The sequence below is a fragment of the Mixophyes fleayi genome, chromosome 4 (assembly GCF_038048845.1).
Source record: "Mixophyes fleayi isolate aMixFle1 chromosome 4, aMixFle1.hap1, whole genome shotgun sequence".
Classification (NCBI taxonomy): Eukaryota; Metazoa; Chordata; class Amphibia; order Anura; family Limnodynastidae; genus Mixophyes; species Mixophyes fleayi.
Genome location: NC_134405.1, coordinates 487,768 through 499,110, shown reverse-complemented (window position 1 = coordinate 499,110; position 11,343 = coordinate 487,768).

Below are 11,343 nucleotides of genomic sequence, written 5' to 3'. Positions count from 1 at the left end.
AATATGAGACATTTCAGTCTTGATAGACCCCCTCGTGAAAATGCACAATGTAATGTCTAAAGCAGAAGATTTTAAACCCTTCTTACAGGTTCTTCACCCCCACCCCCTTAGGAATTACTTTTTCAATTAAGTCAGATTTATTCCCAAAATGACACAGAGCTTTCCGAATCTCTCACCTCTGCTCTGCTTGAGTGGCTAGATGGTTTACAATTTTGGGGCTTCAAACTCCTCCAAGATCCTTATCTATCCCAGGCCTGGCTAGTTTTAAAAGATTAATGACACTTGCATAAGTTCAAACTCATGTCATCTAGCAAAGCACACTTTGAGATTACATTACAAGGTTACATAAAATATTCACATTGTCATGCATGAATTCAACAGAAAATAACAATCAGTCATTAGATATACTACATAATCATCACAGCGCCGTACATAGAGCATGGGAAAAAAATCAAAACATGAACAGGACAGAGCCTACAGGGCATTACAAGAACAATGTGCAATAAGTTATCAACCCAGTAGAGTATAGGATAAAACAGGACACAGCCTACTGGGCAATACAAACAAAGTGTAGTAAATTATCAAACCACTTGTACTAAGGAGGCAGAAGTGAAGGGTAGGAAACTAAGAAGCTAAAGAGTGGAAGCAAGAAAGAGAGGGATTGAGAAATAAAGCAAGCTAGAGGGTTGGCACAACTAACAGGATTAAAGCCAGTGAGGTGGGAAGACCAGAGAGAAGATGAGACCAAGGACAGGGGTCTAGTGATGAGGAAATCAAGTAGGGGAGCCGAAAGAGAACAGAAGGAGGAGGACAAGAAGATAAGAGGGCCCTGCTCGCAAGAGCTTACAATATAGAAAGGAGGGGCAGACTAACAGCAACAAAGCAGGTGTTCCGTCCTCAACTATCATTTAAAATAAAATTTGGCCGCTGCGAACACTGTGGTTCAAAAGCACAAAGGATTTATTAGCAAAGCATAACAAGGCAAGGTTTGGTATACATATGCGTGCGACAGTTGGCACCAACTCAAGCTTCAATCAGAATGCTCTGGGGTCCAAAACCAGAGCTCAACAATTTATACACTGTACAGTTGTAAAAGTAGTGTCATCACAGAGATATACAGTTACAGTTGTCTTCATTCATAGGTCAAAGGTTCTTGCATTCTCATGTACTCGACTTGGCATTGGTGAATCCTCCGGTCATTGTTCTTCAAACTGCCAGGTGTCCTTTCCTCAGGCTCATGCTTCTAGACTTGTATAAACTGGCTTTTATGACCCCTGTGTACTGGTTATTCTGTGTATGAAATAGTGGCATTATTTATAACTAGGTTCGAATGCTACACAAATAACACCGGAAACGTTCTCATGAAATTGCGAGCAGATTGATACTGTATTTCAGATGTTGGAAACATTATTAAGCTTTTTCCCCACATTATATTTTATATGAAAAGATTGTAAAATACATTAAACACACTTAAATGTTATGATAAAAATTACGTTGCATACGATTTGCATCACAACTGATTGTAGTGTACAGGAATTATTAATTTACCTCCTTTATCCACTTATTTATCTTTAACACAGGGGGTAAGGGTGAGGGAAATAGAGGTCTGGGGGATGAAAAAGAGCAGGTGGTACAATGAACAGAGGAAGAAAGAGAAAGACGGTGAGTAATATTAAGACTGATGAAGAGGGATCATAAAGGGGTAGGATAGACAGAGGAAGGGAAGGCTTTCTTTAACAGGTGGGTTTTAAGGGAGTGTTTGAAGATGTGCAGGCTAGGATATAGACTGATAGAGTGAGGGAGATCGTTCCAGAGAAGGGGGCAGCACAGGAGAGGTTAGAGAGGGCTTTATAAGTGCGGGTGAGGAGTTTTAAGAGGATTCTGTAGCAGAGGGGGATTCAGTGTAGTGCTTGACAGAGGGGAGGTAGATGTAGTCCGGTGGGAGAGGAAGATAAGTCGGGTTTCAGCATTGAGAATGGACTAAAGAGGAGCAAGACAATTGCAGGGGAGGGCAGTAGGGAGGGGGTTGCAGTAATCAAGGTGGGAAATTATCAAAGCCGGATTGAGAGTTTTGGTGGCATCGCAGGAGGGGAAGGGTCTGATACTGCAGAGGTAAAAGCATCAGGATTGGGTGAGGGATTGGATGTGGGGAGCGAATGAGAAGGAGGTGTTGAGGATGACACTGAGGCATTGTTCATGTGGCAGAGAGGAGATGATGTTGATGTTGGAGATGAGTTGTCGAAAAGATAGCTGGAGAGATGGTTGTAGCCAAGCTGTTCAAGCAGTTTCGAGGCAAAAGGGAGTAGAGAGGTGGGTCAATAATTGGACAGGATGGTGGGATCAATATTATTTTTTTTTAAGGATGGGCGAGACAAGTGCATTTTTAAAGTAAGAGGGGTAGATATACAGTGGAGAGAGATAAGTTGAAGAAGTGGGCAAGGTGTGTGCAGGCAGTAGGCAAAGGGATCTAAGGGGGTGGGAGGGAATGGAATCAAGAGGTCAGGTAGATGGAGAAGAGGGCATAAGTAGAGAATGAACTTCCTCACCCGAGGTAGGGCAGAAGGGGCACAAAGGATGATGGCTGGAGGGCAACAGAGTGAGGCTGGGGGGAAGTTGGAGGAGATTTCATGGGATGGGATCTGTTTTGGTGGAGAAAAAAGTGGCAAAATCTTTGGCTGAGACAAAGGGTGGAAGGGGAGGGGAGAGTAAAGAGGCGACAGAGGCAACTGTATCCAGGACGCGCATGCGCATGTGGTGGTTCAAGGTGAGAAGGTCTACAGACTGTGCGGTGAGATGTACAAGTGATGAAGCACAGTCTGGACGGTAAGTAGGCATATTACCGACGCATTTCGCCGATAGGCTTCCTCAGTTATCTCTACCTGCCTATCGGATCCATCGCTGCTTGGTTATTTACTATAAAGACTTTGTGCCTCCCGCACCGGCATATGCATGATCTGGACATAAATTGGAGATTTATTGTCAGCAGCGGATCAGCGTCAGAGTACGATTTGGTCACTGGTCCTACTTTGTTAATACGCACCCTACATTGTTACCTAGATGTTAGGCTATGTGGACTAAGTTTGCTTAGCCGCCTATCGGATCCATCGCTGCTTGTGTGCCTCCCGTACCGACATATGCATGATCTGGACATTTTTATTTTTATTTTTATTTTTATATTCATTTACATTTATTTTCAATCTAACTCTGTGTACATCTCAAGAGTTTGATCTGTGTCATTTACACTGGCTATTTACCCATGTTATTATATATAGATTTGTTCTGGTCTGTATTACTGTTCAAACAATTGTATAAGATTACATTTTTTTTAACATTGTGTTTTTTAGGGTAGTTATTACATGTCTGTAGGGAGGTTGCTACATATTGCAGTTCCAAGATTCTTTGTAAGAGTTTTCTCTTGAATTTCCGATATATTTAGTTAATCAAATCATGAGATTGTCCATAGACAACCCCCCCCCCATCCCTCTTCATAACTATTCCACCAGATTGCATTATGGACTACCCATTAATTTGTTCATTTATATATGAATGCTTTATTATTATTTTTATTTTAATTTTATTTTTATTTTTATATTAATTTTATTGCAACTGTTATTGTCATTTAATCCATTTAGTACATGTTTATTGGTGGTGTATCAGTGTATTTAGGAACGTTCATTCAATTAAACGTTACCAAGGATTCCTCTATATAACCCCATATTACTCTCCGTTCCATCACCCTTGAAAAAGTCTCCGTCTGAGACGAAACGCGTTGGGTCATTTTTGACACTTACTGGCATCCGTAGACAGGAAGTGTGTTTGCATTCCACTGTGGAACGCATCGCTACTGCGGATCCACACATACAGGCGTGACCATTGCCACCACCTGGCCCGCTCTGGAGTTCCTGTAGGAAGGAAATCAACGGACCATATCGTATCTCCATCCAGCTACATTCCCACGCTAGTCTACCAACTTTAGTGTGAGTTTTGGTGGTGACACCCTGAACTTTTTCTTCTTTTTCTTTCCATGTTTTATTGTTTTACCGGCAATTGTTTTTTATTATATAGGGCCGTCTTTGTTGTGGCCAATAATATTATTCATTAAACCGGTTCCATAATTTTATGCTATTCTCAACTCCACTATTTATATTGCCTAGATTTCAGATTGCCCTTTTGCTGTTTAATATTGTATTGCATACACGTTTATACTAACACATACCCCTTCTTTCCCTTTATCTACTCTTTCCTCTGCTTGTCCCCTCTCCCCCCTTTTTTCTATTTGAGGTTATCCTGACTCATGTGGATACATCTAGGTTGTCCGGATTAACCCTTCATTGATGTACAGTTCATCGTTATTTTTTAAATTTTTTGCCAGTACTGTTAAGAGACCTGATATCTATGTGACTTCATGCATTAGGGATTTTTGATTGATTATTTGATATTTTTGATATTTTTTGTTACATTATACACTGATACACCATCTGAAGCTATTATATGGTTAACTGTTGTTCAGCATTTACCTATATGGTTCTATATTATTCAATATCAGGTTGATTATTCATCTCATTCTGCTCTATTATCACCTTGCGAGCGCAGTTGGTACTTATTTGTTTATGATCTGGACATAAATTAGAGATTTATTGTTTATTCTCCAGCAGTCATCCACTCCCTGTTTGATACCATTATCATCTATATTGACTTTGCCGTTATCCTTAACATCTGTATATTTGTGGTACACATGACTGCATTCTTATGATATCAGTTTTGGGATCTGTATTCCTGAATGCTATATCGTATTGGTACTGTACACACCTATGAGACACCTAAGGTCCTCCGTCACAGGTGCAGTACCATCCATGCCTCCATATTATATCTGCCTGTATATGCATATACTCTGCTGATACTCATCACATTCTGTATATTGTACTCCAAGCTAGAATATACTTGCTCTGGCACCAATATCATTTGTTCACAATACACCTTTATTCACCCACCTATCTGTCTGTTATTTCTTTTGCGCCTAGGGGTTACATACCTTTAAGGTTAATTAAATGTAATTTTATTATTGGACACAGTGCATGGTCTCCTACATCTAATGTGAAAATAATGTTGACACCTCAAGATTCTCAGCAGAGAAAAGAGTTACTGATACAATAATTCATGCTGGATCTCCGCTGGTTCTTGAGTATAACTCAACACAAAGATGTTTTGAACTCCACAATCAGCAATCAATAACCCCTATACACAACCAATGGTGCGGGATGTTTTTCACCATTAGCAGCCACCTTTCCCAGAACCACACTGTTCACTGGTACTCGGATACCCTCTGGACTTGATCCCAGTAGTGTATTGTTGTTATTAGTTGTGAGTGAGGTAGAGTCAAGGAGACTCGCAGCTATGGAGCAAAACACAGACAAACAGGACATAAAAGTGATTGGTTAATTGGCAAGCTGAGTCAGAGGACAGGAGAGGTACACAAAGTCAATAAAAAGGCCAGGGGGTAAATTTATTAACCTCCGGTTTCTTCAACTCCCACGAGTTCGGCGTCTTCGGCGCTTAAATTTAAAGCGGCTCTGCCTTGTAAAGGGAAGTTATTTTTTAAGTGATCCAGCCACAACCCCTTACTCATGTCAAAGGTAGAAATGTACTTGGCTCCTGCTAACTCATTTAACAGAGCATCAATATGGGGCAGGGCATAGACATCAGACATGGTTACATAATTCAACTGGAGGTTGACTACAACAAATATTGCTTTGTTCTTTTTGGGGACCAGCACATTTGAAGCAGCTCATGAACTGTGAGATGTTCTGTGTATACTCTCCCAAGTCTCTGGGAAGCAGCTAAATTGGCCTATGCTCATCGGTTTCCACCTGGCACAACACCAAGCGAACAGCTCCTCAGAGGCCAGTAGCACCGATTCCATCTGCTTCCTCTCAGCGGCACTGAGCCACAGAAAACCTATTTTATACCACTGCACCCTTTGCATCTGTGATGAGTTCAGGTAGTGGGTCACAGCCTGGTTCCTCCATCAGTAAGCAGCAAGTTTCTCTTGGTCTGTGCCTCTAGGTTAACCTGTGCTTACCCCTTCAGATGGTGTAACCAGTCTGTGAGCCACACTACCAACTCCATCATGAAATATCCTGTATGGCTGACTTCTCCTCTTAAATACAATAGGTCAAGGGTCCCAGACCCTGCAGCCACATAGTCGTTTGAAGGGTAAGAAAATGGCAGAACCCTGTGGCACTTCTCATTAATCATGTAGAATGTGTAGCAAGTAGTGTTCTCCCCCCTTTGAAGTCACATATACCATTAGTATATGCTTCAGTGTACTCTTGAACTGCTTACACAATTAGTTTGTGCGTGGTAGGGGCAGTATAGATATGCCCAATATACTTTCCTTGATTGGTTATGATCAAGCTGGAAAACTCTACACAAACAGCATCATTTGTGCTGCTAGTCTCTTGTGAGGCCAGAATCTGTCTGGATAGTCCAGATGGTCCAGCAGCTTGTGATTGCTCCTTGGTACTGGGTGAGGCTGGAGTGGTTCCATCTGAAAGCTGTAATCTGGCACTTGACTCCTGGTGATGGGAGCATCAAACGCTCTCTGCATCCCTTGTCCAAGATCATGTCCTATGACTACTTCTGTTGGGAGGCAACTAGATATGTGGATACTTGGAATGAGGAGCTGTAGTGGGATGTTTCCCTGTTTGTACAGTCCTTCAGGAGTGGATTTTTCTGGATGGGTGCTTCTGATGGAACAATTAGACAACCACATATGAGTCTGCTAACTGGGCAGCTTCTTCCAAATTGAAGGGCTTCCGCTCTAGCATTCATTCTTTCACTGTCAATGAGCATTTGAAGTAGAACTGTTCCCAGGAAAAAGGTCTATCACTTTCTCTCAGTTCTGGACAACAGCTCCATCTATGCCTTTCACCATTACAAGAGCTGAGTAACAATATCCTCAGGGGTAATTTGGTTGCCCTTGGCTATGTCCCAGAACCTTTACCTCCCAGTTGAGGAAATGAAGGTTTTATTACAATATCATGGTCTATACAGACCTCTGGATCCACTCTACAGTAGAACACTACTTCATATCCCTGCAATGTGAAGACCAAATATTTCACACAGTCCCTTATTGTCAGATAATAGTTTACAAGTCATCTCAAACATCTGCAGATGACCATCAATCACCCAACACTGTGTAGGTTTCTGTTCACTGGTTGCTACAGGTCATGGTGCCACCTCATTGTTCAACACACAATGCCACCAGCTGATTCATTAGTAAAGTATCCCAGCACTCGTTAGAAGCTGCAGGTGTTGGTAGTTCCTGAAATAAGGAAAATTCAATTGGATGCTTGTGCAGATCAAGCCCTCATGTTACTTCTTTCTGCAGGGCCGCTTGACGGCTGCACAGTGACCTTTCCCTCAGCTTACCAGTGGAATTTTCTTTTACTTCTCTAGAGAGGATTTTGATGGCCTTTTCCTGGTGACGGCTACTTGTTAGGTCAGCTCTGTGACCGACCACCCACATAATCATCTTCTTAGTGGTAAATGACAGGGTCACACTGTCTTCACACCAAGCACTTCTCTACTAACGTGTAATAAACAGTTTAGCTCCACAATTATTGTAGTATATTACAATGGTTTTAGTTCTTTGTATTTTCAGATCATTTTATCTGCAGAGGCGTTGGTTCTTGAAATAATAATTGTAAACAAAATAATTGTCTAGGGGGTTGGAGGGGGAGCTCAGTCCTTGTTACCCCCATGGCCCATGATAGCTTCAATACCACTTAATGAGGGATATTTTATAACAAATGTGGAATGGAAATTTTGCATTTATTTGACTTTATACCACTTTCACCCCTGATTATGCTAGTGAGTAATAGGTGAGTGTAATTAACTAAAACCCTAATAACGTCATTTTATAGGATATATGTTATGTATGTTCTTGTTTGATGAATCCTCGCTGCATTAAAATGTAGGAAATTACAATGTCGGTACTATAAAACATCTATTTTCTAAAGAAATGGGGAAAAGTAAAAAAATGACTGTTTTAGATGGTAGAGTAGGACTTTCCAGGGGTTCTTCCACCAAAGACATTTATGATAATATATTCAGATCCCTGCACTGTTTTAGAACTATCCCCTTTGGATGTAAGTCCTGTTTGGTCCTGTGCTGATCTGTGTTTGTTATACAATGATGTGCTGAGACCCATCCACCAGATGACTGTAGGTAACTTGTCAGGTATGTACATTAGGATGAGGGACCCCTACTTATTACCCAGCATATACCTGCTTACTCCATTCCACACCTGTGATGGACACTTTCTTCTCTCGGCAGTCTCTGTGGCAGCAGCTTCGTACCCTCAGTATTACTTGGTGAAGCAATCTCTCACCTGGCTGGAAGCAGTCTCCTACTGTAAGTCTCAGTACACAGACTTGGTCAGCACTCTCTCGGATTTGGAGCTGTTACCTGTGATTGTCATCGCTAGCGGGTTCGAGGCCTGGATCGGGCTTTACCTCTGCTCTCCAGGTGTTTGGCGTTGGAGTAATGGAGCCACAGGCAGCTACACTAAGTGGAACTCAGGCGAGCCCAGTCAGAGCACCAATGCCTGCGTGCGTATGAGTATGAGCAAGTGGAGCGATGCAGATTGCAGCTCTCGTTACTACTTTGTGTGTTATAAACGTGAGTAGTCACAGGTCACTTCCCTCTGTCTATATTCTGCTCCAGTGCATGCTGTAATTATTATGCTTTCTCCTGCAGGAGACGATGGGTCCCAAATACACACATAAAATGTAACACATCATCAGCACACGGAAGGGTGCTTCCATTTTACACAATGCAAAATGTCATTTTCATCGAATATACATAATGTAAACATTTTGGGCCTGATTCATTAAGGAAAGGAAAGCAAAAAAAATCAGTAACTTTGGCAAAAAATCAAAAACAGATCTATATTCAGCGCTTCACTATCAGTATCTGCTAGGAAAATTCCCATATATAAAACTGTACATCGTTTGAAAAGATCAAATAATTCAAACAAGAGGGATTGGGAATCAATCCAGCGCCACCGATTTATCAAAGGTTTAAACAGAAAGAGGGGCGTAATACTTAACACAACTCCGTAGAGTGTGATAATCATCCATAGATCCTTCAAAGTCCCTCAAAAGAGAATATGGAAGAGAAAGAAAAATACAAAATAGCGCAATACTGCAAAATATGTTGTAACATCACACAATACTATAATGTATCAAATAAGTTCCATATGATGAAAGTCTTTGTCTTTGTTTATATTTCATCATCATCATTTATTTATATAGCGCCAACATATTCCGTAGTGCTTTACAATTGGGGACAAGCACACTTGGTAAAACAGACAAAGAGGTGAGAAGGCTGCTCGCAAGCTTACAAGCTATTGGACAATGGGAGATTGACACATGAGGCTAAGTCTACATTTTGCATTTCGGCCCAGACAGACTGCAAAGGTGAAAGTGACTCATAAGCTAAATGATCCCGTCACACAACAATGTTGGTCAGGGGGTAGTTGTCTTGTGTAACGGGTGGTAATAGGATAATTCCACATGATATTCACCACTATCTTCCTTTTCTATTTTTTTTATATATATTTTTTCTATGTTTTCCACGAGACTATATGGAGCTGTACCTCTTGGTTCTGTGGATTACTTGAGAAAGTGACACCACTGATAATGTTTAGTCTACATGTGATTTTCAAGAATCTGTGGTGTAAGTGTATTACCTATGGGGAAGGACACACTGATTGGTGTTTGATATAGACACCTGAATATGTTTGGATACAAGCACTCACTCACGAAGGGAAGATAGTGGTGAATATCACATGGAGTATAAACATCATATGGAACTTATTTGATACATTATAGTATTGTGTGATGTTTCAACATATTTTGCAGTATTGCACTATTTTGTATTTTTCTTTCTCTTCCATATTCTCTTTTGAGGGACTTTGAAGGATCTACGGAGTTGTGCTAAGTATTACACCCCTCTTTCTGCTTAAATCTTTGAGAAATCGGTGGTGCTGGATTGAACCCAACCCCCTTTGAATGAATTATTTGGCAAAACCATGTTGCATTGGAGGGGGAGCTGAAATGTGAAGACAGATTTATAATTGGGGTAGGACATGTCCATGTCCTACATGACTTTAAATTTCAGTGTAAAAATAAAGCTATCTAGTATTTGTGTGCTACATGAAAAAATAGCCAGTATTTATCTTATGTGCAAAATAATAAACTAATATGCACCCCTTGCATTGCACCATGGCTTGTCCAGGAGAACATTTACACCTTTTTTTGCCTTACTTTCCTTGATGAATCAGGCCCATTATGTATTTCTTGCAGACACAATCAGCATTTTAAGTATTACAATTTACTAAGTAAATTACATTAGTACATTACTAAAGTAAAGTACATTACTAAGTATTACATTTTAGATTTGTAATAGAATATGGTGTAAAACTGCTTAAAGACATATTTAGAACATGTCCAGATTCCTCCATGTTTACAGACTATCCCCCATGTTGTAACTCCTCACATTCATGTTATCTACTGTATCATCACTGAACAGTCATGAAGCATTTTATTTCTATAAAGCCGATAGCCGAAGCCCTCTTACCAAACCTCTAATCCCACTTAAAATGATCTGAATTTACAGTGGCCAACACAACTGTACCTGAGCTCCCCTCGAATTGTCAGTGGCCACTTAGGCCCACCACGACCGGCTACCTAACCACATCTTCACCTGAGCTCAGCAGTGACAATAACAACAATGACCTGAGCAATACTCCAGGATTTCTCTCTGGTATTTCACAGTCTCCATATGCTGGGAATTCAGGTCAAGGAATGAACTTCAACTCTTCAGGGCCAGGACAATACCAGATGCCAGGTGCAACCACAACTTCAGCTCTCAGTACGACCTCTGCAGTGTCTGACACTTCCGTAGCTACAGGTAAAACTGCACCGTCACTTCCAGTCTTGGGAGGTAGATTTACTAAAGGGCATTTTGATGAAACCACCAGTTTGTTTACTAAGGCCAAACCACCACTTAAGAGGCTGAAAACCACAGTTTAACATTATTATTACTATTGTTTATTTATGAGGCACCACAAACAATCCACAGCGCCATAAACAGAGCATCAGATAACAGTACAGGGTAACGATACATAGCATACAGGGTCGCACAAAAACAAAGTGCGGTAAGAGTAAAGGGTAATAAGTGTAAATAATTACCAACTTAGCAGAGAAAGGTGACCAGGGCAAAAAGGCTTCCAATGTACAGATAGAGAGGGAAGGAAACACGGGAGGTGGGAAGTGA